At 48.3% G+C, this 21288-nt stretch overlaps 1 protein-coding gene across 1 annotated transcript in view; it reads right to left on the bottom strand.

Moving 5' to 3' along the window:
- Positions 1 to 7876: 7876 nt before the first annotated feature.
- The window catches only part of LOC140739245 (uncharacterized), a 107925-nt gene continuing 94513 nt past the window's right edge, over positions 7877 to 21288 (bottom strand). The window contains exon 22 of the mRNA XM_073067371.1: positions 7877 to 8089. The gene's annotated coding sequence lies outside the window, so the exon portion shown is untranslated. The remainder of the gene's footprint in view (positions 8090 to 21288) is intronic.

Consider the following 21288-nt stretch of genomic DNA (forward strand, 5'->3'; position numbering starts at 1 on the left):
TGCCCATAGATCTTATCACTAAGAATCTTTTCCAACAGCTTTCCCACCACAGACGTAAGACTCACTGGTCTATAATTACCCAGACTATCCCTACTATCTTTTTTGAACAAGGGGACCACATTCGCCTCCCTCCAATCCTCCGGTACCATTCCCGTGGACAATAAAGATCCTAGCCAGAGGCTCAGCAATCTCTTCCCTTGCCTCGTGGAGCAGCCTGGGGAATATTCCGTCAGGCCCTGGAGACTTATCCGTCCTAATATATTTTAACAACTCCAACACCTCCTCTCCCTTAATATCAACATGCTCCAGAACATCAACCTCACTCATATTGTCCTCACTGTCATCAAGTTTTCTCTCAGTGGTGAATACCGAAGAGAAGTATTCATTGAGGACCTCGCTCACTTCAACAGCCTCTAGGCACATCTTCCCGCATTTATCTCTAATCGGTCCTACCTTCACTCCTGTCATCCTTTTGTTCTTTACATAATTGAAGAATGCTTTGGGGTTTTCCTTTACCCTACTCGCCAAGACCTTCTCATGCCCCCTTCTTGCTCTTCTCACCCCCTTCTTAAGCTCCTTTCTTGCTACCCTATATTCCTCAATAGACCCATCTGATCCTTGCTTCCTAAACCTCGTGTATGCTGCCTTCTTCCATTTGACTAGATTTTCCACTTCACTTGTCACCCATGGTTCCTTCACCCTACCATTCTTTATCTTCCTCACCGGGACAAGTTTATCCCTGACATCCTTAAACATCGAACACATGTCCATAGTACATTTCCCTGCAAAAACATCATCCCAATTCACACCCGCAAGTTCTAGCCCTATAGCCTCATAATTTACCCTTCCCCAATTAAAAATGTTCCTGTCCTCTCTGATTCTATCCTTTTCCATGATAATGCTAAAGGTCAGGGAGTGGTGATCACTGTCCCCCAGATGCTCACCCATTGACAGATCTGTGACCTGACCCGGTTTGTTACCTAATACTAGATCTAGTATGGCATTCCCCCTAGTCAGCCTGTCAACATACCGTGACAGGAATCCATCCTGGACACACTTAACAAATTCTGCCCCATCTAAACCCTTGGAACTAATCAAGTGCCAATCAATATTAGGGAAGTTAAAGTCACCCATGATAACAACCCTGTTATTTTTGCACCTTTCCAAAATCTGCCTCCCAATCTGCTCCTCGGTATCTCTGCTGCTACCAATGGGCATATAGAATACCCCCAGTAGGGTAACTGTTCCCTTCCTGTTCCTGACTTCCACACATACTGACTCAAAAGAGGATCCTGCTACATTAGCTACCCTTTCTGCAGCTGTAATAGTATCCCTGACCAGTAATGCCACCCCTCCTCCCCTTTCTCCCCCTCTCTATCCCTTTTAAAGCACTGAAATCCAGGAATATTGAGAATCCATTCCTGCCCTTGTGCCAACCAAGTCTCCATAATGGCCACTACATCATAACTCCATGTATGTATCCAAGCTCTCAGTTCATCACCTTTGTTCCTGATGCTTCTTGCATTGAAGTACACACACTTTAGCCCTTCTACCTTACTACTTTTACACCCCTTATTCCGCATCTATTGCCTCAAAGCCTGTCTATATATTAGATCTGGCTTTACTCCATGCAATTCTTTCACTGCTCTATCGCTCTGGGTCCCATCCCCCTTGCAAATTAATTTAAACCCTCCTGAACCATGCTAGCAAACCTACCTGCAGGGATATTGCTCCCCCTCGAGTTCAGGTGCAACCCATCCAACCTGAACAGATCCCACCTTCCCCAGAAGAGATCCCAATTATCCAAAAATCTAAAACCCTGACCCCTGCATCAACTCCTCAGCCACGCATTCAACTGCAATCTCCTCCAGTTCTTACCATCACTATCACGTAGTACTGGCAGCAATCCTGAGAACACCACCTTTGAGGTCCTGTTCTTCAGCCTTTTGTCTAGTTCCCAAAACTCACAGTTCAGGACCTCATCCCTCTTCCTGTCTATGTTGTTGGTACCAACATGTATCACGAATTCTGGTTGCTTTCCCTCTCATACCAGGATGTCATGCACCTGGTCAGCGGCATCCCATCCCTGGCACCTGTGAGGCAACAAACCTTGTGGGTTTCCTTTTCATATCCACACAATTTCCTGTCTGCTCCCCTGACTATAGAGTCTCCAATGATGGCAGTTCTCTTCTTCTCCATCCCATCCTTCTGCACCACAGGGTCAGACTCAGTGCCAGAGGCCCTGCCACCGTGGCTCACACCTGGTCGGTCGTCCTCACCAACAGCATCCAGGACGGTAAACTTATTATTCAGGGGAATGGCTACAGGGGTGCTCTGCACTACCTGTCTACTCTCCTTCATTTTCCCCTCTCGGACTGTCACCCAACGACCTGCTTCCGGCAGCTTAGGTGTGACTACCTCCCTGTAACTCTCATCTATGACTGCCTCATTCTCCCTTATGAGTTGAAGGTCATCCAGCTGCTGTTCTAGATTCCTCACACGGTCTTCCAGATCGCCCAGCCGCAAGCACTTCTGGCAAATGTGACTCTGCGGAAGAGGGGAGTTCCCCCAAGACTGCCACATCTCACAGGAGAGGCACATCACCATCTCAGGAGGCTTTGTAAAGACTAACTAGGAACAAACTCGTCCTCCGCCTCTTCTTGTTGAAGCCTCTCGAGTCAAAGCCTCAGATCTCCACTACTTCACTGGCCCACTCACTCACTGGCCACTTTCCACAGGCCGGTCCACTTGAGCTACCCCTCTATTTATTTGTTTGAGCTTTTCAAACTGCTTGGTCAGCTGACCTTGATTGCCCAATCAGCTGCTTTCTGCTGAGTCTGAGCTATTCAAATCTTGATTGTCTAATCAACGGCTTTCTGCTGAGCTATTCAATTCTTGATTGACTTGATTGCACAGTCCAACTGCCAAAGCTGCCAGAATCTCTCGAGTCAAAGCCTCAAATCTCCACTCACTCACTGCCGCTTTCCACAGTAGAATTAGGCCAGTAGAATTCCTTCATAATCCTATTCACTGTCTTTCTCACTCCAAAATGTCCACCTAAAGGCATACTATGAGCCATGTTTAAAATCTCAGCCCTGTAAACTTTCGGGACCACAACTTGATGTTCAATGACCCAATCCTCACTTGCAGGCACTGTAGGTGGTCTCCACTTCCTCATTAACACCCTATCCTTAACATAATATCCGACTGACTCTCTCTGAACTTCCTCTTCTGTGAGAGCTGTCTCCTTTAACACAGCAATTTCAGAATTCCGGCTTTGTTCTGCTATAAATTCATCCCTCAACAAGGACAAACCTTCTCATCCTCCTTACTACCCAAATCCTGCTATAACATGGAAGGTAGAAAAGACTCTGACAAATCATTATGATTTGAACCCCTGTCTTTGCTATCATGGGTATCAGAATCCCCCTGCCCCAAACTATCTGCATCAGCAGACTTTTCAGACATGCTTCGGGTTACTGCCCATGTAGGGTAAACATCAGTATCCATTTGGGGATCATCAGCAACAGGCTGGCTTGTTAGCTGTACTGCTGAATACATTTTAGGCTGGATAGGTGCCAACTCAGCACAATCACTAGACTTACAAAAACCATATGTACATTATGAAAAATCCCAAACGATCCATTTATTCTGCAGTAATCCCTGCAGGTGCTCTTTTCCAACCAAAACAATTGTGAAAAATAACACACAACCTTGAGGGTGTTTACATTCAAATGGCAGAACAAAATTTAACAAACTGGCACATACTTCAACAGGCCATTGTCCTGAAAGCAGGGTCAAAGATTATGAAACCAATCCAAACTTCACAAGTTCTTTATTCAAAAATCCAGAAACAGCACCCTTCTCAATATTTTCAATATTTACCTCACCAGCTTTCATCTCATCACCAACTTTTAGAACACCATCTAACACAAGTGACTGAGAATCTTCAACTTTCACTGGTACCAAGGTTAACCCTTTATTCACTGAACCAAATCCATCTGACACAAAAGGACCACACTCCTTCTCAACCTAGTCATTCACCTCAGACCTTAACTGAGTTTCAACACAAGGTTCAGAACCCTGGGATTTCACAGGTGCTTCAACAACCTGAACACAGGGAATTGGGACAGCTGCCTCTTCAAGGCTTCCATTACTAGTCCCAGTTTCAAATTACAGGTTTCCCTGATCTTCCCAGCTATTCTCTGGGAAACTCTCATCTCGAGTATACTCAACCTTGTAGGTTAAAACATCCTCATTTACTAACCTAGGAGACTCCCGCAGTGTAGCAGCATCCTTTTCATCTAGGTATGCCCTTAGATCAATGGACCACACCTCTTAAAGTCTTCAATCAAGACCAGCTCTTTCAAGACATCCAAACCCTCAGTTAACCCTTCCAAGCATTACCAGCGATTGAAGTACATAGGTTTCTCCCTCTTGAACTCCCTCTGTTATTCTGCCTCCTCAGCATCGAGCCATTTTAATTGCAAGTCATACTGATACTTCATTTTTGCTGCCTGAAGCTGAACCTCAGCCTCGGTAAATACTTTATATTCAGCAAACATTTCCAACACCTCCACTTCAAATATTCCCTTGGATACATAATGCTGTGCTATTAACAGCTGCATCTGAGCCTTCTTCATTCTAGTAGTCACCTTAACTTTTAATTTATGAGCAATTCCCAACAGCACATCCCTCTTCGCATCATCCAATGCCTCAAGGGTTGGTTCTGCCACAAACTTATTAACCTGAAACTCCATTTCTGCTGATATTCCACTCACGCAAATCAAAAGAGATTTTCCACAATCAAATTAACTATCAATCAAGCCCCCAATTTTTTTTAGAACGGCTCTCACCTAATTGATAATATCCCGGACGAGCCCCCAATTTTGTTACGTATCCCGTAATGGGTTAAAAAGTGACCAGTAGAAATGGACACACCTGGAGTCTGAGTCTTTTGTTACAAACTCTATTTTATTAGTACTACATAGTAAAGTAATATAAAACAAGATTAGGCAAACTGGTTAGACGTGTATATGCATATATGAGTGAGTAAATAAAGTTCCCAAACTTCTTCAAGCTTAAGTGGTGAAATGATACAGTCTCACGAAGGTATAGGTATGCAGTCATTTCAGTTCTGGATATTGAATTGAGTGGTTTGAAGAGAGAGAGAGATGTTTTGTCTTCCTAGAGCCGATGCCGTATAATTTTCCACGTTTTTGGCCTGCTCCTGAAACTTATTAAAGTCACCGACTGTCACCACATGAACAAGAATGCCAGTTTTCCACGGTAAAGCTATCAACCCAGGCAAGGGTTAAACACACCGATAGCTTTCCACCGGTCACCCCTTTGTTCACACTGTGATCAAAAACCCTACCTTTGTCGTGAGCACACAAAGCTCAACCAGTGTCAGTGTCTTCCTTGTCTCTGGTGTGTCTAATTACAAAGCCAGTTGACTTTGTATATATTTCATAACTGCTGAACACCAGATGTCCATCATATAGCTCCGCCTTGCCTTTTCCAAGGTAACTCACAGGCTTTTTGTTGCACTCTCTCTCACTGAAATAGCACACACACATTCCTGCTCTCTCCCTTTTTAAAGAAACAGTTCATATTGGATAATCCTTTAGATCTCGTCAGTGATGAAATTCTTTGAGAGGTTGGTCATGAATAGATTGAACTCTTGCCTCAGCAAGCACCTGGACACACTGCAATTTGCCTGTTACTGCAATAGGTCAATGGTAGACACAATCTCAATGGCTCTTCACATGACCTTAGACCACCTAGACAATACAAGCACATATGTCAGGATGCTGTTCATCGACTATAGCTCAGTATTTAACATCATCATTCACAAAATCCTGTTTGAGAAGTTACAGAACCTGGACCTCAGTACTTCCCTCTGGAACTAGATCCTTGACTTCCTAACCGGAAGACCACAATCTGTGCGGATTGGAGATAACATCTCTTCCTCACTGACAATCAACTCTGGTGCACCTCAGGGGTGTGTGCTTAGCCCGCTGCTCTAATCTCTCTATATCCATGACCATGTAGCTAGGCATAGCTCAAAAACCATCTATACTTCATTATGAGTTTGAAGAGATTAGATATGTCAACAAAAACTCAAAAACTTCTATAGATGTACTGTGGAGAGCATTCTGATGCTGCAACAATGGGGTGGGGGGGGGGGTTACTGCACAGGACCGAAAAAAGCTGCAGAGGGTTTTAAATTTATTTGGCTCCACCTTGTGTACTAGCCTACAAAATACCCAGAATATCTTCAAGGAATGGTTTCTCAGAAAGGCAGTGTCCATTATTAAGTACCCCCAGCATCCAGGGTGTGCCTTTTTCTCACTGTTGCCATCTGGTTGGAGGTACAGAAGCCTGAAGGAATACATTCAGTGATTCAGGAACAGCTTAATTCTCTCTACCATCCGATTCCTAAATGGACATTGAACACTTGGGCACTACCTCACTTTTTTAATATACAATACATTATTTCTGTTTTTGCATGATTTTTAATCAATTCAATATACAGTATGTATACTGTAATTTATTATTTATTTATTTAGTTATTTATTCCTCTTCTGTATTATGTATTGCATTGAACTGTTGCTGCTAAGTTAACAAATTTCATGACACACACCAGTGATAATAAATCTGATTCTTATCCCCATTCTTGGTATTAACTGTAAAATTTACTGATCCATCTTACCACATTATCATCCAGATTGATGATGTATATGACAATGAACAATGAACCCAGCACCGATCCTTACAGCACACTACTGGTCACGTGCCTCCAGTCAGAAAGTCAACCATCTATTACTATTCTCTGGCTTCTCCCATGAAGCCCATATCTAAACCTATTTATAACCACATATTGAAGGCCAAGTGACTGAACCTTCTTGACTAACCTCCCATGTGGAACCTTATCAAAGACCTTGCTAAAGTCTATGTAGACAACATCCACATGCCTTGCTTTCATCAACTTTCCATGAGAAACTCTATAAAGTTGGTTAGACATGACCTGAAGTGCACAAAGCCATGCTGATGCTCCTAATCATTCATGGTCTATCAGATACTTCTATTCTAGTCTCTTAGAATTCCTTTCAATAGCTTACTCACTACTGATGTCAGGCTCACCAGCCTAAACAAAATTAGTTGTCCTTCAATTCTCGCACAATATCTGTGGCTAAGGATGTTTTCTTCTAATTCATTTTTTATGTGTTTCTACAAAACTACAAAAAAAATTAACAAGAGGAAGACTAATACAGTGCAAAACAAACATATCAAATATATAATTCATAACATGTGTTAAACACCTCTACTAGGACGCCCTCAATTTCTGCACTGGCCTTCCACAGGTTCTGAGGCAATGCCTTCTCAGGCCATGGGGATTTATCCACCCTAATTATCCTTAAAACACAAACACCTCTTCCTGTTATCTGGTCATGACCTCACTACTCCTTTGCCTCATTTTAATAGGCTTTGTATCTGTTTCCAGAGTAAATACAGTTGCAAAAAATCACTTTTTTAACCAGGGCCCAAATATGTCTCAAAAACCAAGATTCCCTAAACCTGTTGTCATTGCCTTCTATTCTGACAGGAACATACAAACTCTGTGCTCTCAAAATTACACTTTTGAAGGCTTCCACTTACCACATATACCTTTGCCAGAAAACAACTTATCCCAATCCACCCTAACCAGCTCCTTTCTCATACCATCAAAATTGGCCTTGCTCCAATTTAAAATTTCAGCCCAAGGAACAGACCTATCGTTTCAAACTATTGGCATTATGATCATTAGATGCCTGGTGTTCCACGACACAAACTTCTGTGACCGGCCCTGTCTCATTCCTTATTAGGAGGCCAAGCATCACACCCTCAATTGTCATAACATCTGTAGTATTCAACAATAGAATTTCTACTGAACTTGAGCACAGAAAAATTTCAAGGAACAAATTGGCCTGATTCCATGTTGCACTGTGTGCCTCATATACACAACCTATGTTTGTCCCAATACTATCTTTATCTTCTGCGAACAGATGGTTCTCAATATCCAGTGGATCTTCAAAGAGCAAATAATCTGTGGAACAAAAGGAAAATGTTTAAATAAAATGTTATATAACAAGAATTAAAAATGAATAAGTTAATAGAAAATTAATAGGAAAGCAAGGATCAAAGTAAATCCAGGTAGGAAAGCTGAGAACAGGAGAAGAAAGGTACGCAGAGCTGTAAAACTATTTCCTGCAGTCCCAAAGTCATCTCCTACAACCACAGTGGAGGAGGCTCCAGGAACTGAGATTGTTTTTACAGACTCAAGTCACACCTGCCGACCCTGAATGGGTGTGTGGGAGGAGGAGAATGGCAAATGAAGTCTGCACAATAAACTTACTCAAACTCACATCTGACATGCATAAAGCAGCACTTTCCTTCTCCAGCTATAACAAGACACTATTTCAGAGAGGCATTCAGGCACATGTCAACAGATTGCAAACAAAAACAAGGCATGTGGACATTCTAATTAAAAGACAATATTAATTCCATAATCACCTATTCTCTGAGGATCGTAGAGCTTGACAAGAAACCCCAAACCCTCTCTTTGTGCCAGCGAGTTTAGTAGAAAGATTGAATTGAATTGACTTTATTTCTTGCATCCTTCACAGCCATGAGGAGTAAAAATCTTTACGGTATGTCTCCATCTAAATGTGCCATATGCAATCATAGTAATTTATAATAAATAGAACAGTCAATGTAATATAGAATACACTCAAGTTAGCGTGAGTTCATCAGTCTGATGGCCTGGTGGAAGAAGCTGTTCCCGGAGCCTGTTGGTCTTAACTTTTATATTGCAGTCCACATCCCAGATGGCAGCAGCTAGAACAGATTGTGGTTGGTGTGACTCAAGTTCCCAATGACCCTACAGGGCCTTTTTACATGCCTGCCCTTGTAAATGTCCTGAATCATGGGAAGTTCACATCTACAGATGTGCTGGGCTATCTGCACCTCACTCTGTAGAGTCCTGTGATTGAGAGAAGTGAAGTTCCAATATTAGGCAGTGATGCAGCCAGTCAGGATGTTCTCGACTGTGCCCCTGTAGAACGTTCTTAAGGTTTGGGGGCCCAAACCAAACTTCCCGAACTGTCTGAGGTGACAGAGGGCTGTTGTGCCTTTTTCACCACACAGCTGGTGTGTACAGACCACGTGTTAAATTTTGTCCCCTAAATATTTTGGTAGGAATCTCCCACAAGGGACATGAAGCCTAAAAGCATTGGTTAGAATTACAGGGGTCGGGAGTCTCACCAGGACACTCCTGCAGTCTCAGGGTCCCAAGATTTAGACTTTACAGGAAGACTCTGGTTAGCATCTTGCGTGTCTCTCCATCCTACAATGATGTGACATCCATGCGCGACTGATATGCTGTCACTCAATTCCTCTGCCACCGAGGTCACTTCTTTTTTACAAAGCAACAGAAGATTTTCACTCATAAAATACAATTTTGAATTAAAATATGGTGATAAAACACTCGGTTCCAGGGCGGGGAATGGGGCACAGTTCCCTGAAATCTCCCCATGTGGCCACATTAACTGCATGCTTCCTCTCTAAGGAAACAAACTTACCCCAGAAGAGAGGCCGGGAGTCAGCTGGGGCAGAGACCTCAACTGCCCGCCGCCTATGCAAGTGGCACTCTCACCCCACAGTGATCTACTGTCGGCTTTGATTTTACGAAGGATGCCGAGGAACCATGTTACTGTTTCACCTGCTGAAGGAATTTGTCTCTGTGGTTTGGTGAGTCTGTGGACTTTCCATACCTTCATCAACTGGTTTTCGGCTTCCAGTTTTCCTCAGCTTGTTGCTCAGAGCTTCCCGTAATGATTGTCTCTCCAGAACATTGCCAGTGCTGATATTCTGCACATTGAACAGTGCGGTATCGCACCACATCCTGTAAGGGGAAGAGCGGTGGTGAACCACAGTGTCTGCTCTGTGGTGAAACACGAGTCTCTGCTCAGCCAACTCTTTCTCACAGAGGCTGCTTTATCCGTAGTGAATCTACGCTCGCTTGGAGCAAAAATTTAGCTCTCGGTGTTCTGCTCATTGGGTTTATTTCTCAAACGCCTCGATCTGCAATTGGAATCGGTTTATTTTTGACCCACGTACCGATATAGGACCGAGGTGACGATAAACTGAAACACGGTGACTGTGATCGGTGAAGAGAATCCCTCTCTGTGTGGAGAACCAGCCGTCAAACTTCTGCAGTTTGTGTGATCTCATACTTTGTGTAAATGTACCAATCGGGTTCAGCTGGAAGGAGCAGCGGGCGAGAGGTGCAGGAGGGGGATACTGTACTCAGTGAACTGGGATCAGGAAATCAGGGAGCGAGGGCTTAACACGTCCCAGCAGAAATCTGTCCACGTTGGGTGTGATCTCAGCTCCACTCTGGTGCACAACTCAGTCACACTCCCCGCGGTAGCATAGCAGTTAACATATCGATTTACAGAGCCAGAGATCCCGATTCGATTCAATTCCCGCCGCTGTCTGTAGAGTTTGTACATTCCGCGTTGAGATGCTCTGAGTGCTCCTGTTTCCTCACACATACAGAGGACGTACGGGTTCGGGTTTGTGAGTTGTGAGCATGCTGTGTTGGCGTCAAAAGCATGACAACACTAACATGCAGCCACAGCGCATCGCAAACTACTCCAAACACCGCATTTTTTAAATTTTTGCTGCACATGTGACAAATCAAACTAATCTCTCCCTCTCACAAGCAGAATATGTTCCCTTTGAAGAATGATGGGGTGAACTCTGATGATCAGGAGGGCCAGTTATTAGTAACAGTGATAGAAGTCACAGGGAGGGAGGAGGGTTGGGAAAATAGATTAAAGGTGAACAGGTCAAAAGTCCAAAGGTTCATTTTATTATCAAACGGTGCAGGTACAATACAACTCTAATGTTGTCTTCTCCAGATAGCCATTAAATATATATGCAGAAATGAACAGTGACAGTAGCACCAAAACCTCCCCAACCTCTGCTACACACAAAAAATTAACAGATTGCCCACCAAACAATTGTCCACAAGAAAAAACGACAGTGAAAAACTGAAGGAAACCTATATATATATATATATATATATATATATATATATATATATAAAGTACAGTCTGATAATCACATAATTCTCAGAATACTGGAGCATCTTTTCATCTACATATGTTCAGGAGTAGGTGAATTTTTTCCCCACCGAGAGGCCCTATCTCACAAAGTAATTAGCGAGAAAGGCTATTCTATCAGTCAAGCAAAATGGTCTAGAGAGGTGCCCTTTTCTCATTGCTACCATCAAGGAGGAAGTAGTGGAGCCTGAAGACAAACACTCAACATTTCAGGAAGAGCTTCTTACCATCCACCATCAGACTGCTGAATAGACAATAAACCCTCTGTATTTTCCTCTCTTTTTGCATGACTTATTTAATTTCCTTTTATATATACTACTTGTAATTTATAGTTTTTATTACTTTGTATTTCAATGTAAGTTCCTTAAGGTTATTAGAGCTGGGGTAAGCTCCCACTACCTATTAAATGTTCCCAACAATGTGCCTCTCAAATAGCCTCTGACAACCAAGTCCATTTCCTTAGTGTGCCTTAGCTACGAAGCCCAGTGGAACCATTTCTGCTCACAGGAGAAGGGGCAAAGGTGAATTACTGACACTGTTGCAAGGACGTGGCGGTGGAATGAACCCAAGTACTGAACACGGGCGCGGAGGCCGAGTCGGGAGGCTTTACGGTCGTAGCGAGCGCGGAGTTGGTGCCACGGGATTCTTTACCCCGAGTCTTGGTTTTAGTAGAGAATTCAGAAGCAATGCTAGACTTAGATCTGATAGTCCTAAGAACCATGGAACAAGGTTACTCGTATAAGAGTCAACCAATGAAATAGCACCTTCTAGTTGGGGTCACAGGATTCTTATACTGCATTGGCTGATGGAAAGCAGGTGTTTGTAGTTAATGGGACCTGGGAATGATTGGAACTAAATGAGGTGATTGAGGCCCAATTCCTGAGGTAAATATCCAGGTGGGCGCTTGCCAGAAGGGACCCTGACAGATACCTTAAAACCAGTCATTTTAGACAAATGGGAATTGTCAACCATGGTTCGTAGCTTATCCAGGAGAAAGAAAACTATGATCTTATACCCACTCATGGGGAAGGCTTTGGAAGTAAATCCTGAGAAACAATCTGGAGCTGGAGTCCCTAAGACATCCCTGCATTGAGTTCAGACCTGACTGGAAACTCCTGCAATGCCGCTGGTGCCAAACAGTATCGGGCTCTGCCATTCCTTTGGATTCATCACCTGTGTGGAGAGGGGGAACCAACAACATGGGAAACAGCTTGCCCTCCATATCGTGCTGGCCTGGCTCGCGTATCACACAGACAGACCTCTATTAAAATCCACTGCCACTGCAAAGCAACAAATTTCACGACCTGTGCTGGTGATATTAAACCTGATTCTGATTCTGAATGGGTTCATTTCTGGACAGTTTAGTGTTTAAAGAAGGAGACAAGAGAGTAGGGGAAAGGACCTACAGGCAGTTGAATGAGTCTCAAGAAATCCTAAGGTAGTGTTTTCTTCATGGTGTCCAGATTTAAAGAACTGTGATACAGAACCAGAAAATAAGTGAACCTGATCTCCTGTACGCATCTTTTATTGGCACTGTTTGGGAACTTTTCCCCACTGTTATTTCTTCAGCGGCTTGGTTGGGGCACAACTGCGCAAGCAGGTGGATGTCAGCCAGTTAGAACAGCGAGAAGGGTTTAATAGGAGACAGCTTTATAGAGTGGATGACTAGTAGAGGGAGACTGAGTAGGAGGGCATTGGCTTAACGGGTTTCTGAGATAACAGGTCAATGCGAGGTAGGTTGCCTGTGTAGAATCCAGACAGGAAGTATGTGTGTGAGGTGAGTGTTCTGTGCTGTGTGTCAGATGGGAGAAGTCATGGAGACTCCCAGCTTCCCAGATGGCCATACCTGCACCAGATGTGTCAAGCTGCAGCTCCTTAAGGGAACTGGAGATGCAGCTCAATGACCTTTGTCTGATCAGGGAGAGTGAGGAGGTGATAGAGAGGAGCTATAGGCAGGTAGTCTCACTAGGGCCTTGGGAGACAGATAACTGGGTAACAGTCAGAAGAGGGAAGGGCAGAAGTCAGATGCTAGGTAGTACCCCTGTGTCTGTACCCCTTGACAATAAGTACTCCTGCTTGAGTACTGTTGGGGTGGACAGCCTACATGTGGGAAGCAACAGTGGTTGTGCTTCTGGCACAAAGTCTGGCCCTGTGGCTCAGAAGGGTAGGAAAATGAAAAGGATGGCAGCAGTGATAGAGGACTCTATATTTTGAGGGGTGGGGCAGACAGGCGATTCTGTGGATGCAGGAAAGAAACATGGATGGTAGTTTGCCTCCCAGGTGCCAGGGTCTGGGATGTTCCTGATTGCTTCCATAATATCCTGAAGTGGGAAGGAGAACAGCTAGAGGTACCAACAACATAGGCAGGAAAAGGGAGGAGTTCCTGAAAACAGACTACATGGATTAGGAAGGAAGTTGAGAAGCAGGACCACAAAGGTAGCAATCTGGGGATTACTGCCTGTGCCATGTGACAGTGAGTACAGGAATAGAATGAGGTGGAGCATGGCTGAGGGATTGGAGCAGGAGGCAGGGATTCAGACTTCTGGATCATTGGAACCTCTTTTGGGGCAAGAGTGATCTGTATAAAAAGGACAGGTTGCACTTGAATCCCAGGGGGACCAATGTCCTGGCGGGGAGTTTTGCTAAGGCTACTGGGGAGAGTTTAAACTAGAATTGCTGGGGGGTGGGAACCGAACTGAAGAGACAGAGGAGGAGATGGTTGGCTCACAAATAGAGAAAACTTGGAGACAGTGCAAGAGGGAGGAGAGGCAGTTAATAGAGAATGTTCATGCTCAGACCGATGGTTTGAGGTGCATCTATTTCAATGCAAGGAGTATTATAAACAAAGTGGATGTGTTTAAAGCGTGGATCATTACTTGAAGCTATGGTAATGTGGCCATTACAAACATTTGGATGGCTCAGGGGCAGGAAAAGTTACTTAAAGTGCCAGGCTTTAGATGTTTCAGAAAGGACAGGGAGGAATGTAAAAGAGGTGGGGGTTGATCTGAGATAGTGTCACGGCTGCAGAAAAGGAGGAAATCATGGAGGGATTGTCTATGGAGTCTCTGTGGGTGGAAGTTTGGAATAAGAAGGGGTCAATAACTCTTCTGGGTGTTTTTTATAGGCCACCCATTAGTAACAGGGACATTGAAGAGCAGATAGGGAGACAGATTGTGGAAAGGTGTAATAAAGGTAGGGGGTGTTGTGGATAGTGTGGAGGGCTGTCAGAGATTACAGTGGGACATTGATAGGATGCAAAACTGGGCCGAGAAGTGGCAGATGTTGCTCAACCCAGGTAAGTATGAGGTGATTCATCTTGGTAGGTCAAATATGATGGCCCATATATTATATAGAATATAGTATTAATGGTAAGACTCTTGTCAGTGTGGAGGATCAGAGGGATCTTGGGGTCTGAGTCATAGGACACTCAAAGCTACTGCGCAGGTTGACTCTGTTGTTAAGAAGACATTCGGTGCATCGGCCTTCATCAATTGTGGGATTGAGTTTAGGAGCTGAGAGGTAATGTTGCAGCTATATGGGACCCTGTTCAGAACCCACTTGGAGTACTGTGCTCATTTCTGGACTCTTCACTACAGGAAGGATGTGGAAATAATAGAAAAGGTGCAGAGGAGAATTACAAGGATGTTGCCTGGATTAGGGAGCATGCCTTATGAGAATGGGTTGAGCTAACTCGGCTTTTTCTCCTTGGATGAGAGGCATTGATCTTGTGGATAGTCAGAGGCTTTTTCCCAGGGCTGAAATGGCATAAGAGGGCACAGTTTTAAGGTGCTTGGAAGTAGGCACAGAGGAGATGTCAGGGCTAAGTTTTCTTACACAGAGAGTGGTAAGTGCGTGGAATGCGCTGCCGATGATGGTGGTGGAGGTGGATACGATAGTTTCTTGTAAGAGTCTCCTGGATAGGTGCATGGAGTTTTGAAAAATAGAGGGCTATGTGTAACCCTAGGTAATTTCTAAGGTAAGAACATGTTGGGCACAGCTTTGTGGGCCAAAGGGCTTGTATTGTGCTGTAGGTTTTCTATGTTTCTCTGTTTCTATGCTATGTGGTTAAAATGGTAAGTCTATCAATCTCATTTATATTAATTATGTTTTCCTTTTATTTGACTGAGATTGAGAGAAGGTGCAAGAGGTTCTCAGAAATGTAATTTCACTGATTTTCCTATTCTTCCTTCTTCTTGGGTAGTTTATCACCATTAACCACGACCTGTATCCACTCTGGGTCTATGTACTGATAACCTCAGGTTATCAGTGAGTATTCTGAGGTCTCAGTTGTTTGCTGTTTGTTTTTTTTTGCATTCTCTGCATTTTATTAATTGTAATTATAATGCATTTTTGTGCTTTGGGTTTCTGATGTGTTATAGTTAGGTCTTCCCCGGTTTACATTTAAGTTGTAATTGTCTTTAGATTCTTACAATTAATTCTCCTTGAGACTTTTCATGTGTCCAATTAAGTATCCTGGATTTTTTTCTCTTATTAAAATGGTTTCTTGTAAGCTTATCAAGAGAATGAGGTTTTACTTAGCTGGGCAAGTCCTGGATGTATTTATAAATTTCCTAGTTTTGTTTAACTTTTCCAAGTTTCTGTGTGATCCTGCACTTGGGCCCAAAGATTCAGCATAACTCTTTGAATTCTGAGGTAGCTGATAAGTCCAATAAGGGAGCGAAGACTCTTTCATCGATGGGGTAGGGGCTGCCTTACAGGGTGGGTAAATAAAATGGGTAGACTGTGAGTTGGTGTGTTCCTTCTCCTGCTGGAGTATTACTTCTGTGTGTTCCTAGTGTGTGGAGCCAAGGTTTCCAGTACCATACCATTCACGACCTTGAGCCAACCATGGACCAGAGATTCCTGGAAGTCAGTGAAGATGACTTCTCCTCGAAGGAGGACCTCATGATTATAATGACGGAGTTTATCTGCAGAAAGAGCTGCAAGTCATATGAAACCAGATTCTCACAGTGTTCAGAAAACTCCTCACATTCACAAGTACTGTATTTATAAACTAAAATTATTATGATTTTTAAAGAAAAAAAGGCTAAAACACATGCAGTGCAAAGAATGTGCAAGAATGTTAATATGTCACATATATACTACACATGCATCACCACCTCACCCTGGAAATGTGTACAAATTCCACACAGAATCTCCCATTACATCAGATCCTACTGTCATAAGTGGGGGCATTGGGAGTGGACCGAAATGCAAGCCGTAGACACTGAACTACCAGGAGCAGGACTAGGCGTGAGAAGGAAGCAAAGGAAATGAGGAAGAAAGGACGCCGGACATGACACAGACCCTGGATGAGACAAGGATTCTGGGCCTGAGCTAGGCCTTGATGAGGATAGTGGAACCAGGATATGGTACTGGAAACTAGGAGCCTGGGCTTGGAGTTCGAGCCAGAGACTGGACAAGGACCCAGAGCCTGGGTCTTGACTCAGGCTCGGATTCCAGAACCAGGCGAGGACAATACGTGGCCACAGGACAAGGAGAGGCAACAGGACTGGATGTGAGACTCATGGACAGGATGAGGGAACCCCAGCACCAGGCTGGGCAAGGTACTCCTGGGCTGGGCGAGGCACATAACAAGATGAGAACACAAAGCCTTGGCTTGAACAGGACAAGGACTTTGGACATGACTGGGACTGGATGAGATCCCGAAGCCTTGACTTGGTCGAGGAAGAGACAGGAATGCAGAGTCTTGAGTCGAGGGAGGAACAGGAACATGGAACACAGAGCCAGGACCCCTCCATTGGGTACAGTACATTGGGCCGGGACTCATTACACAGAACATAGAACACGGAGAGGCAGTTCTCAACACCAGGTAGCAGCAAACAGCTGGACCTACATAACGAAGGCGTGGACAAAGATAGACAGTTCCAAACAGGCCAAGACTCGCGACACAACAAGGTGAGTCGAGGCACCAGGCAGAGGTGAGGCAAGGCAAGGTGAGCCACCAGGCAGAGGTGAGGCGAGTCGAGGCTCCAGGCAGAGGAGAGCGAGGCAAGGTGAGGCACCAGGCAGAGGTGAGGTGAGGCGCTAGGCAGAGGCGAGGTGAGGTGAGGCACCAGGCAGAGGAGAGGCGAGTCGAGGCTCCAGGCAGAGAAGAGGCGAGTCGAGGCTCCAGGCAGAGGAGAGGCGAGTCGAGGCTCCAGGCAGAGGAGAGGCGAGGCAAGGTGAGGCACCAGGCAGAGGAGAGGCGAGGCAAGGTGAGGCACCAGGCACAGGTGAGGCGAGGCAAGGTGAGGCACCAGGCAGAGGAGAGGCGAGTTGAGGCTCCAGGCAGAGGAGAGGCAAGGCAAGGTGAGGCACCAGGCAGAGGTGAGGCGAGGCGCTAGGCAGAGACGAGGTGAGGTGAGGCTCCAGGCAGAGGTGAGGCGAGTCAAGGCTCCAGGCAGAGGAGAGGCGAGTCGAGGCTTCAGGCAGAGGATAGGCGAGGCAAGGTGAGGCACCAGGCAGAGGTGAGGTGAGTCGAGGCTCCAGGCAGAGGAGAGGTGAGTCGAGGCTCCAGGCAGAGGCGAGGCAAGGTGAGGCACCAGGCAAGGTGAGGCGAGGCACCAGGCAGAGGAGAGGCGAGTCGAGGCTCCAGGCAGAGGAGAGGTGAGTCGAGGCTCCAGGCAGAGGCGAGGCAAGGTGAGGCACCAGGCAGAGGTGAGGCGAGGCGCTAGGCAGAGGTGAGGTGAGGTGAGGCACCAGGCAGAGGAGAGGCGAGTCGAGGCTCCAGGCAGAGGAGAGGCGAGTCGAGGCTCCAGGCAGAGGTGAGGCGAGGCGCTAGGCAGAGGCGAGGTGAGGTGAGGCACCAGGCAGAGGAGAGGCGAGTTGAGGCTCCAGGCAGAGGAGAGGCGAGTTGAGGCTCCAGGCAGAGGAGAGGCGAGGCAAGGTGAGGCACCAGGCAGAGGAGAGGCGAGGCAAGGTGAGGCACCAGGCAGAGGTGAGGCGAGGCAAGGTGAGGCACCAGGCAGAGGAGAGGCGAGTTGAGGCTCCAGGCAGAGGAGAAGCAAGGCAAGGTGAGGCACCAGGCAGAGGTGAGGCAAGGCAAGGTGAGGCACCAGGCAGAGGTGAGGCGAGTCAAGGCTCCAGGCAGAGGAGAGGCGAGTCGAGGCTTCAGGCAGAGGATAGGCGAGGCAAGGTGAGGCACCAGGCAGAGGTGAGGCGAGTCGAGGCTCCAGGCAGAGGAGAGGTGAGTCGAGGCTCCAGGCAGAGGCGAGGCAAGGTGAGGCACCAGGCAAGGTGAGGTGAGGCACCAGGCAGAGGAGAGGCGAGTCGAGGCTCCAGGCAGAGGAGAGGTGAGTCGAGGCTCCAGGCAGAGGCGAGGCAAGGTGAGGCACCAGGCAGAGGTGAGGCGAGGCGCTAGGCAGAGGTGAGGTGAGGTGAGGCACCAGGCAGAGGAGAGGCGAGTCGAGGCTCCAGGCAGAGGAGAGGCGAGTCGAGGCTCCAGGCAGAGGAGAGGCGAGTCGAGGCTCCAGGCAGAGGTGAGGCGAGGCGCTAGGCAGAGGCGAGGTGAGGTGAGGCACCAGGCAGAGGAGAGGCGAGTTGAGGCTCCAGGCAGAGGAGAGGCGAGTTGAGGCTCCAGGCAGAGGAGAGGCGAGGCAAGGTGAGGCACCAGGCAGAGGAGAGGCGAGGCAAGGTAAGGCACCAGGCAGAGGTGAGGCGAGGCAAGGTGAGGCACCAGGCAGAGAAGAGGCGAGTTGACGCTCCAGGCAGAGGAGAGGCAAGGCAAGGTGAGGCACCAGGCAGAGGTGAGGCGAGTCGAGGCTCCAGGCAGAGGAGAGGCGAGTCAAGGTGAGGCATCAGGCAGAGGAGAGGCGAGTCGAGGCTCCAGGCAGAGGAGAGGCGAGTCGAGGCTCCAGGCAGAGGAGAGGCGAGTCGAGGCTCCAGGCAGAGGTGAGGCGAGGCAAGGTGAGGCACCAGGCAGAGGAGAGGCGAGTTGAGGCACCAGGCAGAGGTGAGGCAAGGCAAGGTGAGGCTCCAGGTAGAGGAGAGGCGAGGCAAGGTGAGGCACCAGGCAGAGGTGAGGCAAGGCAAGGTGAGGCACCAGGCAGAGGTGAGGCCAGTCGAGGCTCCAGGCAGAGGAGAGGCGAGTCAAGGTGAGGCTCCAGGTAGAGGAGAGGCGAGGCAAGGTGAGGCACCAGGCAGAGGTGAGGTGAGGCGCTAGGCAGAGGCGAAGCGAGGTGAGGTGAGGCACCAGGCAGAGGACAGGCGAGTCGAGGCTCCAGGCAGAAGAGAGGCGAGGCAAGGTGAGGCACCAGGCAGAGGTGAGGCGAGGCACTAGGCAGAGGCAAGGTGAGGTGAGGCGCTAGGCAGAGGCGAGGTGAGGTGAGGCACCAGGCAGAGGAGAGGCGAGTCGAGGCTCCAGGCAGAGGAGAGGCGAGGCAAGGTGAGGCTCCAGGCAGAGGAGAGGCAAGGCAAGGTGAGGCTCCAGGCAGAGGAGAGGCAAGGCAAGGTGAGGCACCAGGCAGAGGCGAGGTGAGGTGAGGTGAGGCACCAGGCAGAGGAGAGGCGAGTCGAGGCTCCAGGCAGAGGAGAGGCGAGGCAAGGTGAGGCACCAGGCAGAGGTGAGGTGAGGCACCAGGCAGAGGAGAGGCGAGTCGAGGCTCCAGGCAGAGGAGAGGCGAGGCAAGGTGAGGCTCCAGGCAGAGGAAAGGCGAGGCAAGGTGAGGCTCCAGGCAGAGGAAAGGCGAGGCAAGGTGAGGCACCAGGCAGAGGTGAGGCAAGGCAAGGTGAGGCACCAGGCAGAGGTGAGGTGAGGCGCTAGGCAGAGGCGAGGCGAGGTGAGGTGAGGCTCCAGGCAGAGGAGAGGCGAGTCGAGGCTCCAGGCAGAGGAGAGGCGAGGCAAGGTGAGGCACCAGGCAGAGGTGAGGCGAGGCACTAGGCAGAGGTGAGGTGAGGTGTGGCACCAGGCAGAGGAGAGGCGAGGCTCCAGGCAGAGGAGAGGCAAGTCGAGGCTCCAGGCAGAGGAGAGGCGAGTCGAGGCTCCAGGCAGAGGAGAGGCGAGGCAAGGTGAGGCACCAGGCAGAGGAGAGGCGAGTTGAGGCTCCAGGCAGAGGAGAGGCAAGGCAAGGTGAGGTGCTAGGCAGAGGCGAGGTGAGGTGAGGCACCAGGCAGAGGAGAGGCGAGTCGAGGCTCCAGGCAGAGGAGAGGCAAGTCAAGGCTCCAGGCAGAGGAGAGGCGAGTCGAGGCTCCAGGCAGAGTCGAGGCGAGGCGCTAGGCAGAGGTGAGACAAGGTGACGCACCAGGCAGAGGTGAGGCGAGGCGCTAGGCAGAGGCGAGGTGAGGTGAGGCTCCAGGCAGAGGAGAGGCGAGGCAAGGTGAGGCACCAGGCAGAGGAGAGGCGAAGCGCTAGGCAGAGGCGAGGTGAGGTGAGGCACCAGGCAGAGGTGAGGTGAGTCGAGGCTCCAGGCAGAGGAGAGGTGAGTCGAGGCTCCAGGCAGAGGTGAGGCGAGGCGCTAGGCAGAGGTGAGGTGAGGTGAGGCGCTAGGCAGAGGTGAGGTGAGGTGAGGCACCAGGCAGAGGAGAGGCGAGTCGAGGCTCCAGGCAGAGGAGAGGCGAGGCACTAGGCAGAGGCAAGGTGAGGTGAGGCGCTAGGCAGAGGCGAGCCGAGGTGAGGTGAGGCACCAGGCAGAGGAGAGGCGAGTCGAGGCTCCAGGCAGAGGAGAGGCGAGGCAAGGTGAGGCACCAGGCAGAGGTGAGGCGAGGCACTAGGCAGAGGCAAGGTGAGGTGAGGCGCTAGGCAGAGGCGAGGTGAGGTGAGGCACCAGGCAGAGGAGAGGCGAGTCGAGGCTCCAGGCAGAGGAGAGGCGAGGCAAGGTGAGGCTCCAGGCAGAGGAGAGGCAAGGCAAGGTGAGACACCAGGCAGAGGAGAGGCAAGGCAAGGTGAGGCACCAGGCAGAGGCGAGGTGAGGTGAGGTGAGGCACCAGGCAGAGGAGAGGCGAGTCGAGGCTCCAGGCAGAGGAGAGGCGAGGCAAGGTGAGGCACCAGGCAGAGGTGAGGCGAGGCACTAGGCAGAGGCGAGGTGAGGTGAGGCGCTAGGCAGAGGCGAGGTGAGGCACCAGGCAGAGGAGAGGCGAGTCGAGGCTCCAGGCAGAGGAGAGGCGAGGCAAGGTGAGG

This window comes from Hemitrygon akajei, chromosome 15, assembly GCF_048418815.1.
Source record: "Hemitrygon akajei chromosome 15, sHemAka1.3, whole genome shotgun sequence".
Taxonomy (NCBI): domain Eukaryota; kingdom Metazoa; phylum Chordata; class Chondrichthyes; order Myliobatiformes; family Dasyatidae; genus Hemitrygon; species Hemitrygon akajei.